This window comes from Sturnus vulgaris, chromosome 5 (assembly GCF_052056855.1).
Source record: "Sturnus vulgaris isolate bStuVul1 chromosome 5, bStuVul1.hap1, whole genome shotgun sequence".
NCBI lineage: Eukaryota > Metazoa > Chordata > Aves > Passeriformes > Sturnidae > Sturnus > Sturnus vulgaris.
Window position 1 is genome coordinate 61024143 of NC_142247.1, and position 12989 is coordinate 61037131.

Below are 12989 nucleotides of genomic sequence, written 5' to 3' on the forward strand. Positions count from 1 at the left end.
GGACGAGGCGCGCCCGGCGGATCGCCCGTGGGCAGCGGGAAGGGGCGGGCGGCGGCGCAGGTGGGAGCGGGCGGGGGGCGGGCCCGCGGGGGGCAGCGGCTCTGGCAGCCTCGGCGGCGGCGCCTCCTCCCCCCGCGCCGGGGGAACCTCCGCACATGTGACCCGGGAAACCATGACAACCTCCCGCCGGGGACTGCGGCCGCCGCGCCCCGCCCGCACAGCGCGGAACCGGCGGGCGGCGCGGAGGGGACGGCGGGGCAGAGCAGGGCATCTCATCTCATCTCATCTCGTCTCGTCTCATCTCATCTCTGCCCCCGCACGGGCTGCCCTGCCGGGCACGGCCCCGCCGGGCACCGCGGCCCCCGCCACCCCCGGGCTCCCGGGGACCCGAGCCTTGAGCGCCTTCTCCCTGCGGGGGCGTCCAGACATCCGCGCTGGAGACCAGCGGGGATTCCCGATGAGCGGACATGTATGTCCCTGCTCAGGGAAGGACCGCAGTGTATGTAGCATTTCATAGCTGATTACGGCTGTGCTTTTTCATGGTCATGCACCACCTTAAATCTCTTCTCCACATCATTCATACGCATAGAAGTGCTGTCGATTTATATTCATCTATATAATTTAGGATGGGAGGGGTGATGTGGTGCTAGCAAGAATATCCTGTTTGTCAGCTGGTTGTGAAGGTCCACGAAAAATTTAGCAGGCGAAAGAAACAATTGCTTAAAAATGGGGAAAGAAGTTCAATTTAAACGCTGCTGAGTGCCAACACTCAGCATAGACACTCTTCCAAGCCATGCTGCAGATACTACTTAGCACAGTGGTAAGTGGGTGCTGCTTGTCATCACCAGGAAGCTCAAATGTTTTGAGTAAGTAGAAATAATGGGTGCCATGTTTTTCAATGCTTCACTAAACGCTCCTTGAAAGTGAGGTCCGTGGAATGCATGAAAACTGCATCCCCCCCTGTTTTGTTATCACCTCTGAACACTGGCCCATGTTTTGGGGTTCCAGAAAGATCTGTTGGAGTCTTATTTTTATGCATCAAGAACATTAACTGCTAAAATGTCTAAGGGCTGCGACAACATGGCTGTTTGACAATTGATTTCATTAAACATTCAGCATTACTCAAATGGCCTTACAATGGCCATCATAAGGCCTTAGGGTAAGATAAGCGGTCACATGTGAGTTTGTAGTAGCAGGATACTGAAAGACCTGACCTCAAAAAAATAATGTGACAGCAAAATGCAGCAATCTCTGTGACACTTTTCACACAGATATGGATCTCAAAGCCAGTTTTAAATTGAATCAATTTCCAAATGGAATCCAGTTCTGATTGTGCATGTATTTTCAAATGGAGCTTGATTCACAAGTTGGATCTTCAAAGTGTTATAGACCAGGTAAATTAGTGAAGTGAGTAAACCATGCCTGTGTGGGTGATACTGCTGCCCTGCAGCAGGCAGGAGACACCTCTGCTAGAGGAGCTGTGGAATAACTTCGAGCAACATCTTGTGGCTTCATTTTACTCTGCAGGCCATTATAAAGTACTTATTTGAAGTTAAATTCGCTGTTGTTTCGCACTGTCCTGCTTGAGGAACCTCTTCAAAGTGAATCTAAGTCATCTGGGGGCAGACCATGAGTTCCCTCTGGATTGCAGACTATTCCTCTGTCATCAGGCTCTAGGAACTGCTGCAGTGGTGGCTCCCAGCCCTGCCTGCACACCCCCACTTCATGGCATGCCCTGGCTGCAGCTGCCTGCTGGTGCAGCGTGTATCCACATACATTAAAATGGCTGAGAATCAAGTGCAGAAGGAGAGCTGACACCTGTACATCATGGACAGGTGCATAGCTTGGTCACTCTGGAGGGTGGGTTAGCTAGAAATGCCAGATTGGCTCAATCACAAGTTTGGGAGCTTAAAATCCTTCTCACACCGCTGAGAGGATTGATCTCTTTGTGAGCAGGCTGAGGCAGGGAAGTTTAGTAAACAGTGCCTTCCAGGCATTAGGTGTCCTGTGAACATATAATTCCATTTAATGGAGTCTTCCAGGATTAGAAGAGTTGTCATCCTTGAGGTCTTTTCTTAGCCACACAAGGCAGTCTTTTTTTCTAGGAATTTACCAGCAGCATAGTGTTTTGCCATCTAATCAAGGGCTCCCCTAGTCAGAGACTCCCATCCTCATAGACTTAAAACGAGATCACTTCTCTGAGGACATCCTCAAGAGTCAGCCTTTGATCTTTGTATGCAAAACTGGGATAATTTGAATAAGAAATTCCTAAGTGGGAGAACTCTAAAGAATGCTTCTTTCTAAAAAACGTTTCAAAACAGCCCAAAATGTTTGTGTCTAGTGAAAGTTATCTTGAGTTTGGTGTATCTCAAAGGATGGCAGCAAACTTTGTAATTCGTTTGTGTCATCTGGTTTCCTTAGATGCTTTCTGATCCAAAGACCTTGTATTGATATTTAAATTGCTTTTAAATCCTCATAAGGAGGACAGCTGTCGAAAATATGTGTTATGTCTAGCAGAGTGAACAGTTAGATAGTGAGAGTATTGATTCACACCTCTCCGATGAGTTTTATTAGCTGCTACTAATTTTTGTGTGCCGTTCTAGTTCAGCTGTAAATATCTTCTTTAAAATAAAGAGAATATACAACCTACAGAAATCCTTCTGTACTGAAAAAGGATTAGGTAGACTATTCCCCTCACAATTATTTCACAGGAAATAACCTAGACGTTGTTATCTCCTTTCCTCCTAGCCAACAGATGCACTCTTCATAACACACTGCTTGCCTGCTTTGCATGTCGTTCTTGTCCCTTCATCTGATTGGCAGCAGTGGAAAACTAGATTGGAGCTAACAGGTGAGAAATAGCAAGCACTGTATCTCCCACAGGACAGCTCCAGACAGCATGCTTCAGACAGTGGTTGGGAATACTTTGTCAGAGAGAATGAGATATTTTCTGATCACGTGGAGGACAGTGAACAGTGTGCAGGACAGAGGAGCGTCAGATTTTCAAGCTTCGTCTTTACCAGGGTCAATGCAAATTTAGTAAATTTAGTAAACTTGATCTAGCAAAGTCCATCCAACATCCAACTACAAGCTTGTTTTTTTCTGCTAGCTTTCAATGTTTTGCCGATAGGAATATTTTTCTCCAGTCCTTCTGCAGACATGCTCCTAAACCACAGTCTCTCGATGAACGTGGCTAAGCCTGCAGTGCCATAGGTGGAGTACAGAGGGGCAGAAGTGTGCACTTAACACTGGCGGTGTAAGGCAGGGTAAAGCCCTTTCTCTCCTGGGGAAAGTAACTTTAGCAAGCACACTAGAGGAGTACAGGCTTGTAAATCCTGCCCTTTGTTACCTCGTGTCAGGCAAGAGGACTATTATTAGTGTCCTTGGGCTGGCTGCACAGAAAGAAGAGATCCTGATATCATCTGTAATAACGTCTCTCAATTTGGCAACCTAGTAATTCCCACAGTGGTTCTCCATGGAAAAAATTCATTTTGTACTGGAGAAACACAGGGCAAAGCCTGGCCTTCTGCCTAGTGCAGCATAGTAGGAAAAGACTCACGTTTGTGTTTGGGAGACGTTACTCCTTATATTTCCTGTGTTTAAAAGATCTTTGATGTGTGTTATCTTAAATCTTTCGTCCAGGCTTTTGAAATTTTAAGATGCACTTTGCATACTGCGCAACTCAAAAGCTGCTGCTGAGAAGGCGTCTTCAAATTTCGACATATTTTATATTTACTTCCAAATCTCTTCAGCTGTATGGTAATGGTTTTTCTTGCTAGGTCTTGATTGAGCGATAGCTGGTTTGTAAGCTTAGAACAACCACGGTTCATAAGAATAATCACGTACCAATTTCTAGTCTTCTAAAATACCTTTAAAATGTTACATGTATTGACTTTCTTTTTTTCCTTCTCAGGTCCTTCTGGCTTACTAGGCAAATCTTGCTCACAGAAGTTTTTAAACTTTTTTTAATGGCAATCACTTAGCCATGAATTTTCCAGCAATAACAAAACTTGCAGTTGTGTAAATCCATAGTTTCACACTTTTCTGTTCTCATTAGAATGAGATGTCACCATTATTGTATTGCAAAATCCATTACCAAACCCAAATCTATTTATCAGAAAAATGTTCAGTTCTATCAACAGTATAGGAAACTAGTGCCTGTAATGCATGAATAAAGTTTGAACACATTCCTCATGATTCTTCCTTCAATTGAATCTCCTCCATCTCATATACTTTACTCTGCCTGTGCTTATTGTTCTGCAGATGCAATCTACTTAACTCCTCCCCTGCCTACTGTAAATCTAGAACGGCAAGAACCAAGCAGCCATTTAAATACTCAAGTAAAATTATTATTTATGCCAATGAGAGTTTTCCCTGAGCAAACAGAAAGGCCAAGTTCAAAACTTGGATGAAAGGAATCCGCCTGAAGAAACAGAATAGCAGCAAAGCAGCATAAGTGAAACAGCCCCTGCCACTTTCACTTCACCAATTTTCACTTTCACTTTACCAATTCACAATCAATTTAACCAGATATACAGTCTGAGGTGTTCCCTCACAAATATGGCACCTGCTAACCCAGGAACAAGTGTTCATTTCCTCTCCCTTGTATCACCTTTTAGGCACTTGTAGTGTTACATAGTCAGTGAAATTAAATGCTTGATTAGAGCTGAAATGAATCATCATGCTGTCAGGGAGAAAAGAGCAGAAGTTATGGCTCAGGAGGACTATCAGATTATCAGCAATTCAAATTCTAGTTGGCTTACATTGGTCCTGAATCCAAGTTTTCTATCCACCTCACCTACTGAGATTATATGTTCAAAAGAAATGCAGAGTATCACATATTCTAACCTCAAGTCCCTCGTTTTTTCACTCACCCTAGTCCTTTTCAACCCCAAACTGTATTTTTCAGGGAATATGAGCTTTGTGCCTTATTACAACCTCTGTTTACTAGCGTTACTATTCAGTCGATGAACAGCTGTTGATTTCCATTGAAATCTGTTGTTTGTCATTCTTGATATTCAGAAACAACAGGATACTGTTTCTTAGAAAAGTGCTCATTTTTATGTGTCTCAATTTGAGGTCTCATAATCACCTGTAATTTCAGAAAAATGTGACTAGTTTCTCAAATCAATATGGTGAGTGCTGAATTTGTCATTAAAAGTAAACCTTCTCATTTTAAAAGCCATGAAATACAATGACAGTGTAGATGTAGTAGACTTCATCTATTTTGAGGATTTTATTTTGTTTGATGCCCTACACTTTTTATAAAAATGGCATTATACACTGTCTAGACAGCCTGTTAAATGGCTAACAGAGACATCTCTCCAAATAGCTAACAACAGAGTATCATCATCAGATGGAGAAGTTCCCCAGGACTTGACAATAGGCTGCTTCTGTACAACATCTTCTGCAATCATGTGGGAGCAAGTATAAATGTTGCTGATATAACTTCCAGATGACACAAAACCCAGATGAAAAGTGATGTCACTGAGCTCAGGGGATAAGAAGAAAAATTGAAGAAAAGAGAAATTTAAAGAAAATCTTATTCTACAAGCTCCTTATTAAGTCATTGACTTCAGAAGCCAGATGTTTCTACAGAGTGGAAGGACTTTATCTTGGAAGGCAGCGCTTCTAGAAGAGTTTGGTGATCAGAATGGAGAAACAAGTTTACTCCAATTTCTGGTATAATTCTGTAGACAAAGGGGTTAATGAGATTTTTGCTTGTTTCAACAGGGAGATCAAAAATAGGACTGGGAGATCTTCCCTCTTTAAAGCACTCCTGAGTCCAGTAAAAAAAAAAGGAACAGATTTAATGTTCATATATTCAGAAGAATTTGGAGAAATTGAGATGTGCAGAAAAGAGACACAGAAATTATTAATAAGCTGAAGGAAATATCTTGAGGTGAAAAGATTGGGAGAATTCTCAACCTTTATCTAATCACTTGTTGCCATGCTCAGTAGAAGAGGCTTATATGATAGAAGTGATGAAGGATATCAGTCTGTATAGTCTAGTAGGACCTTTATGGAGAAGAATAGCATCAGTCTCATTTATCAGAGAGGCTTAACATCTTCTCTTGGAAAATCAAACTCCTTCATGTCACTAGAGGAACACACAAATATCCAAAGATGCAGTAATTCTTAGATCTGAAATATGAAGCACTAGTGGGAAAATCATAATGCATATATGCTTTTAAAAACTTGCAGTCACTGCCGTGGATGTTTGGGTTTTATTAAATGAAAAGGAGTGATAGTGAATGGATAGTTTTGCTTCATTTTCTTTGAGGGAGCTGGGGAATCCAATAATTTTTGAAAAATTAACTTTCTCCCTGCAAATCTTCTTCTATTAGTCCTGAGCTTAGATCTGAAATCTTCAGATCATCTACTTGTGGCAAAAACTGGGAGAAAATGAGTAGAAATGGCTGTTGGATGGAGAGCAACACCACAATTCCATGCCTTGCATTTGTCATTAACTGTCAGTGTTCCTTAAAAAAAAGTTATTAAGAGAATTAACATCAGTTTCTTGGGAGCTAATTTCCAGAAAGAGGGAGTCAGAGCTGTGAAGTCTGTAGCTCCAAGTCATATCTTCTAGGGAAGAAGCAACTTTTTCAGTGAACTTTGACTGTTGGGCTTTTGGTTTGGGTTATTTTTTGGTTTTGTGGGTTTGGATTTTATTTTGTGAGGTTGTTCTGGTTTGTCTGTTTTGTTGTTTTGTTCTGGTTTGTTTTCTTCCCTGATAGATTTAATTGTTAGTCATTATGTTCTTGAGGAAATTATTAGCTATTCTTGGCAAGAAGAATAAAGCACATACACAAGTATTGGTTAAGGAGGGCACCAGCTGAAATATTTTCTTTGGTTTGAACCCTAATGTAGTGGTAATGGTCCTGCAGACTTTTGTCTTGGTGAAAACATAAAATAGCATTAATGAGTAAAACCACCACTCTGAGCCTAACGTGTTCCTCAGTTTGGGCATCTCTGCACACCAAGCTGGGCTTGGGTAGGTACTGCTGGAGTGTATGACAGACACTTCAGGCATCAGCCAAGATGGATTCAGATATTGCCTAATCTGTAAGGAAAGACATGTGCCCGTAGTTGGGAGGGCTTTGAGAGAAGAACTTTTATTCAAACTAGCAGATCTTAAAGGACAAAGGTGAATGTGTCAGAGCTGTGCACTGGAGTGTCAAGTCTCCAGTTTGTCTCAGGATAGTTTGTTTATACAAACTTGTGAATATGCATTTGACTAAAAAATAATCAAAATGTAATCAAAACTTTACAGATTCTGGAAGAGAAAGACTGTATTTTTATCTGTCTATGAGTGGATGTTTGTGCATGTAGAAATAAACACACATGCATTTGTCTCTCTATGGCATTACTGTTTCTGTTTTGGCAGAACCTAAAGACCCTACAATATTAATCTGTCTACGAATGCAATGTAAGTATCTTAACTCAGTTGATTTGCAGTGAATTAAGACTGGCTATTTAGTGTAGACTTATGGATCATCAAAGAAAGTATGTGATTATTTTTTATAAGAAATAGAAATATTTACATTTTTAAAGTAAAATTCATAATTTCACCACACTTTCAATATTCTAACTTTAGCCCCAGGAGTGGAATATAAACTGTGCCAGACATGCATTCCCATGAGTTTTTTATCGTTGTTTTCGACACAATCTATTTTTATTCAGTTCTATGGGAAATGCACACACTTTGTGCATTTGCCAGAATGTAATTTCCCAATGCCCCTTTTTATTTCAAAGCACGCTTTTGTTGGATTCAAGTGCTTTCACATGTTTTGTCATGTAAGTACTCCTTGCTCATACTGAACCCAGTTGGTGAGGACATTGGTTACACATGTGGAGCTGGAAGGACAGCCACATAAATGAGCAGAAGCCTCCCACCCCGGCCAGTGGGTTCTCCTTCCTATTTTGGGGTCTTCCATTCTTCATGTTCACTCCACCTAAGGACTGCAAGCAGGGAGCTGGGGGCAGAATTCTTGCTTTGTTCAGATTCTGCTGTATCAGAGCCCAGAGGATGTTGGGGAGATGGTGATGGCCTGATGAAATCCCTCTCTTTGGGCCTGCCTGGCAGGACAATTTGGAGGCTGCCCAAATCCCCAGCAGGTTAATCCTGAGGGAGCATCTTGGAGCTAGGGCTAGTCAGAATGCATCCAGCTTCAGACTGATTTACAACACAACCATTGCCTAAGGAGCAACAGAGAGGTTCAAGCTGATGATGTACAAGAGAACAGATCTGGCTGTGAAATCTGCCCTAAAATAACAACTTACCTCCACAAGGACGTGGTCCTTAGTCAATATGTCTACTAAAATTTGCATAGTACTTTCCAGGTCAGCATAATTTTCTGTCCTAACATCACTTTCACTTGATAGAGTTTCTTCTCTCATTTATTCATTTTTGTATTAAAATCAACTTGATAATGCCCTTACATCCCTACAAACCATTAGATCATTGCCATAAGACCTAGTCAAGGACTCTCATGTTCAGACACAGTTGCAGTTCTAGGACAATCCTTTATAAAATGTCACAGACACTTCTGCGTATAAATAGGGCACCACTGAAGAAGACCTCTCTAAAACTTCCTTGCAATGTTGTTTAAAGGACATTTTAATACAAGCCCCACTCCTGACTCCTCTGCAGTACAACACCACAGACCCTGCACCATAACATCTGCATAAACACTCTACTCTTATTTCACACCATTCTCCAATATAGACTTCAAACAAACAGGAAAAGGAAGAAATGTGGCCTTGAGGCCAGACATTGAGGTCAGTAGTTCTTCCTGCTTCTTCTATATCTGCCTCAATTTATACCTGGTAGCTCAAATGTGAGTTTGTTCCTGGAGGTTTGGCTGAGAGCTTGCAGAGAGGGTTGGTAACTCCTTGCAACACGTATGGCAAGGATCCAGGATCAGGGTGCTTTCCTTGCCCTGTAAATTTCTGCATCATCCTCCTGCCACCTAGATTTGTCACAGCTTTGTCCTGCTGGGACTTGGACAAGAAGCAGATGGGTTTGATAGCATCTGGCAAGGCACATGGACTACTGAGATGCAGGAATGTGAGAAGGCTCTCCATGGGTTTGAGCTCATGGCTACATCTTAAACCATGGTCCATTGCTCTGGCAATGAGTCCAGGAGAAAGGCTTCAAGGTTACAGATCTTGCACGTTTTCCTTAGCAAGTCTCCTCCAATGTTTCCATTTCCTAGGCCTTTTAATTATCAATGGCAACAGGCAAAAAGTAGCCTTCTCAAGGTCTGACAACTTCACAGCCTTCCAGTCAAAGGAGGCAAATATTTGAAACTGTGCAGCTGTGGGGAGCCAAATTTCCATGAAATGGAGGCACAGAAGAGTCTCTCAAATTGGCAGTGTCAAAAGAAGTCTCCCAGTCTGGATGTTTCCACAGACTTCAGTGAAAAAAACATTTTTCCCTGAAAGGCCATGGACTCCCACCAAGGAAAGAGACACTGCTGCCCTTCCAATCAGCCTCCAAAGTAACTGTTTTCTAAGATCATCTACCAAGTCAATTGATAACAAAATAAATCTACATTAGGCATAAACTGCAGAATGCTTTCTTCCTCTCAAAGCAAAAACAAAAGGAAAAATAAGTCAGTATAATCAAGAGCTGGGCTGTCAGTATAATCAATCAGCAAGGGCTGTAGGCTTGTCCCTGGTAGCATATCTGGGCTGTCAGATATGTCTGAGTTTTGGATTTGCAGAATAAGACAAGTCTTTTTTTCTCACAGTTTGTACAGACTGTCATGAGCAATTGGCTAAGGCATCCTAGGACCCCGGGCTCACATGGGTCTGTGCAGACAGGACAGCTTACAAAGTCCATATGAATCTGTATGCTTCCCAAAATCACACTTTCTCATTTTCCTGAGTTCCCTTCTCAGGAGCATGTGTGTTTAAAATCCACATTTCTCTGGTAGCCCCACTGTAAACATTCTAAATATTCCAGAAACAGGCCACTAGGGTAGAAACACTAGCAGAACTTCAAAACAGCAGACCTGCCCTTTCCATAGGAAAGAAAAGGAAATGTAATTGTCCCAGAACTATCACTCTGAAAGGTAAGAGTCACTCATGAAGCATCCCTTTGGCTATCTATATCTAGGTCCTTGTTTTGATATTCTTTTTCTGAAGGTGATGATGAAGTAATGTAGGAGGAATGCAGACACAGAAATGTGGGATACCTGGGTGAGAAAATTCCCCTTGACCAATAATTTTTCTGACAGGACCAGTCATCTTTCAAAGTAAGTCCTCAGCTTTTTTTTTTTTTTTCTTAAAATGTGTCCGGAAAGATTGCAATATGGATGCTTCATGGATTCCCTGAACAGAAATAGAAGAGGAAGATGCAGACAGTAGATAGCCTCCTTTACTTGCATTACACAGCCAGATTGTCTTGTGGGAGCTGGCAGCAAGGTCCATCTGATCTTATCTTTATTTTAAAATAGGATAATGGTTATGGAGAACACAGAGAGATTCTCAGTGTGTGATCAGTGCCACACCACTTCTCTGGCCAGTTTCCAGTGTGATACTCACCAGGCTGAGATCTTTCATTTAATCCATAAAGTGCAAGCCTAGTTTTATGGTTCTCTCCATGGAATCAATCTCATATGGATTAAGATACATGGAGAAGCCCAGCCATCACTGCAGCTGGGGTGGCAGGGAAGGAACATGAGCTGGGGTTACACTGGTGTCCTTGCCTGTCCTGGGAATGTCCAGATCAGGCACATCTGCAAATCTGGTGTGTGCTTACAGAAATGAAACAGGTCTTTGTGAATCTCCACCATTTCTTGCTCTTTCAACACAGATGCAGAGAGAAAGGAGCACCATAACACACCAGGAGGAAGGGCTGACTCCTTGCAGAACTTTTCTTTGCCTGCATCTCAATGTGTCACATATCTGGTGTCAACAGCACTGTTCCCTGCTTGACATTGGCCCAGCTGGATGGGAGGTCAGGAGGACGGGAACAGGGAGGGAGGGCAGAGGAGGGCAAGCAGACAGCAGCTGTGGCTGCCCTGACACAGTACTGGCTCTCCTGAGACATCATATCCCAGCAGGGGCCATCCTGGACAACTGCAACAAATCCTGTACTGGGCTCTAATCTGCCCAGATGCAAAGGAAATTTGGGTTTCTTAGTAACTGAGATTTTTCATGTTTAACAGCCAAAGAGCAGTGAACTTTCTGCCATGGAGATGCTCTCAGTGAAAGTTGGCAAGCCAGCCTTCAGCCACCCCATTGTTCCCTTTGTGAGGGGAAGCTTTGGTACAGAGATGGGCCCACTCCTCCTTGCCATGGAAATGGCACAACACTTCTAAATGATGGAGGACAGTGTGGGCCCAGTACTGACTGTATCAGAGTAAAACTGATTTGCATTCACACAAAACAGTAGGCTTTGATTATGCCTGGTGAAAACCTTTCATGTTCTGCCAGTGTTTCAGTGCATTATGTACAGAACCAGTACAGAGCTTACTGAGGATGCTAGAAATCTGCTGACCACTACAGATGATATTTGGGTCAGGTCCTTCTGAATTCAAATTATTTTCTCCTGTGAAGTGGTAAGTTAACGAGAGGAGGTGAGAAAGAGATAAGAACAATGTCTCACAGTCTTTAAAATACAGAGAAAACAATAGACTGGTGGAGCAGCTGAGTCTGGCAGGGACCTCTGATGGTTGTGTATTTCATATTCTGCCTGTTGTCTGTCATCTCTTGCCCTGTCCCCATGCACCACTAAACAGTCTGGCTCTGACTCCAGGATGAGCAGTCCCAGCTCTCTAAGCCTCTCCTTCCATGCCAGATGTTACAAGCCCTTAACCAATGGCAGTGGCCCCTGACTGGACTCAGTGTGGTTTGTGCATGACCAGCACAACTGGGGAGCCTTTGTCCTGCCAAGGTGCTGCTGAATGGCGGCACAGCCACCTGCTGTGTCAGCCACGTCTCCCTGCTTTGTATCTTCTGCAAACCTGCTGAGGCTTCTCTCTGTCCCACCACCCAGGCCATTAACACAGCTGCACCCCTGGGGTGACCCCTGGGGATGTCACTGGTGACAGCAGCCAAGTTTAGGGAACAGGCAAGGATTTTGTGCCTGGAAGGGTTTAATTTCTGCTAATCAATATACGGAGATGTCAGAAAAGTTCTAAAGGTTTATGGGAGGATGTACTTTATTGGAGAAAGACTAATAAGCATTAGAATTTATTTTGAAATGTTTATTGTTTTAAAATATCTACTACTCAGTAAAGCATGAAACATTATTTTATTTTAAATATGTGCAGCATTTTAAGGCTTGGACTTTTAAAGCATGTAGATATTTTAAAATAACTCCATTGTGTAAACAGATCTTTGCTTAATAGTGCAATGTCTTGTAAACATTCTAAATAATTTAATTCTGTGTCTCAACCATTGGCATTCCTCAGTTCAGATGTCAAAATTTTTATGCCTGGAAGCTGAAGAATAAAAATAGTTACACTCTAAAAAAGGGGCAGTGCTGAGGGTGAAAGGTCCTGATCTTGCAAGTTCTTGCTCACATGGAAACTCAATGGCACTACTTGGGCGAGGAGGAATTACTCACCCAGCAGAAATTACAAAATGAGGCTGAGCTCTGCTACTAAAATGGTAATAACTCTAAAATGGAAAAGATTATTCACTCTCTGATGAAACAGAAGGAGCCTGACTGTACAAATCCGTGAGTTTTAAAGAACCAACTAGGGCTGAAACCCACTGGAAATCTGTTTTGAAAACAGATAAGAGCCTCCTGCTAAGCTGTTAGACTGCAGTAATATTTCAACAATTGGGATTTTTTTTAGGGTTTTTGTATTGAACGTAGAGGAGCTACAAGGATTTCAGGCCTATTTGGAAGCCAACTATGTATTCATGTCAATATTAATAATGCCTTGGGCTAGACAGAAAGCTTGAAAACTATTTGTTTACATAAATAAAAACCAGTGCATTTTTGGAGTTACTTCATTCTATGGCCGTAA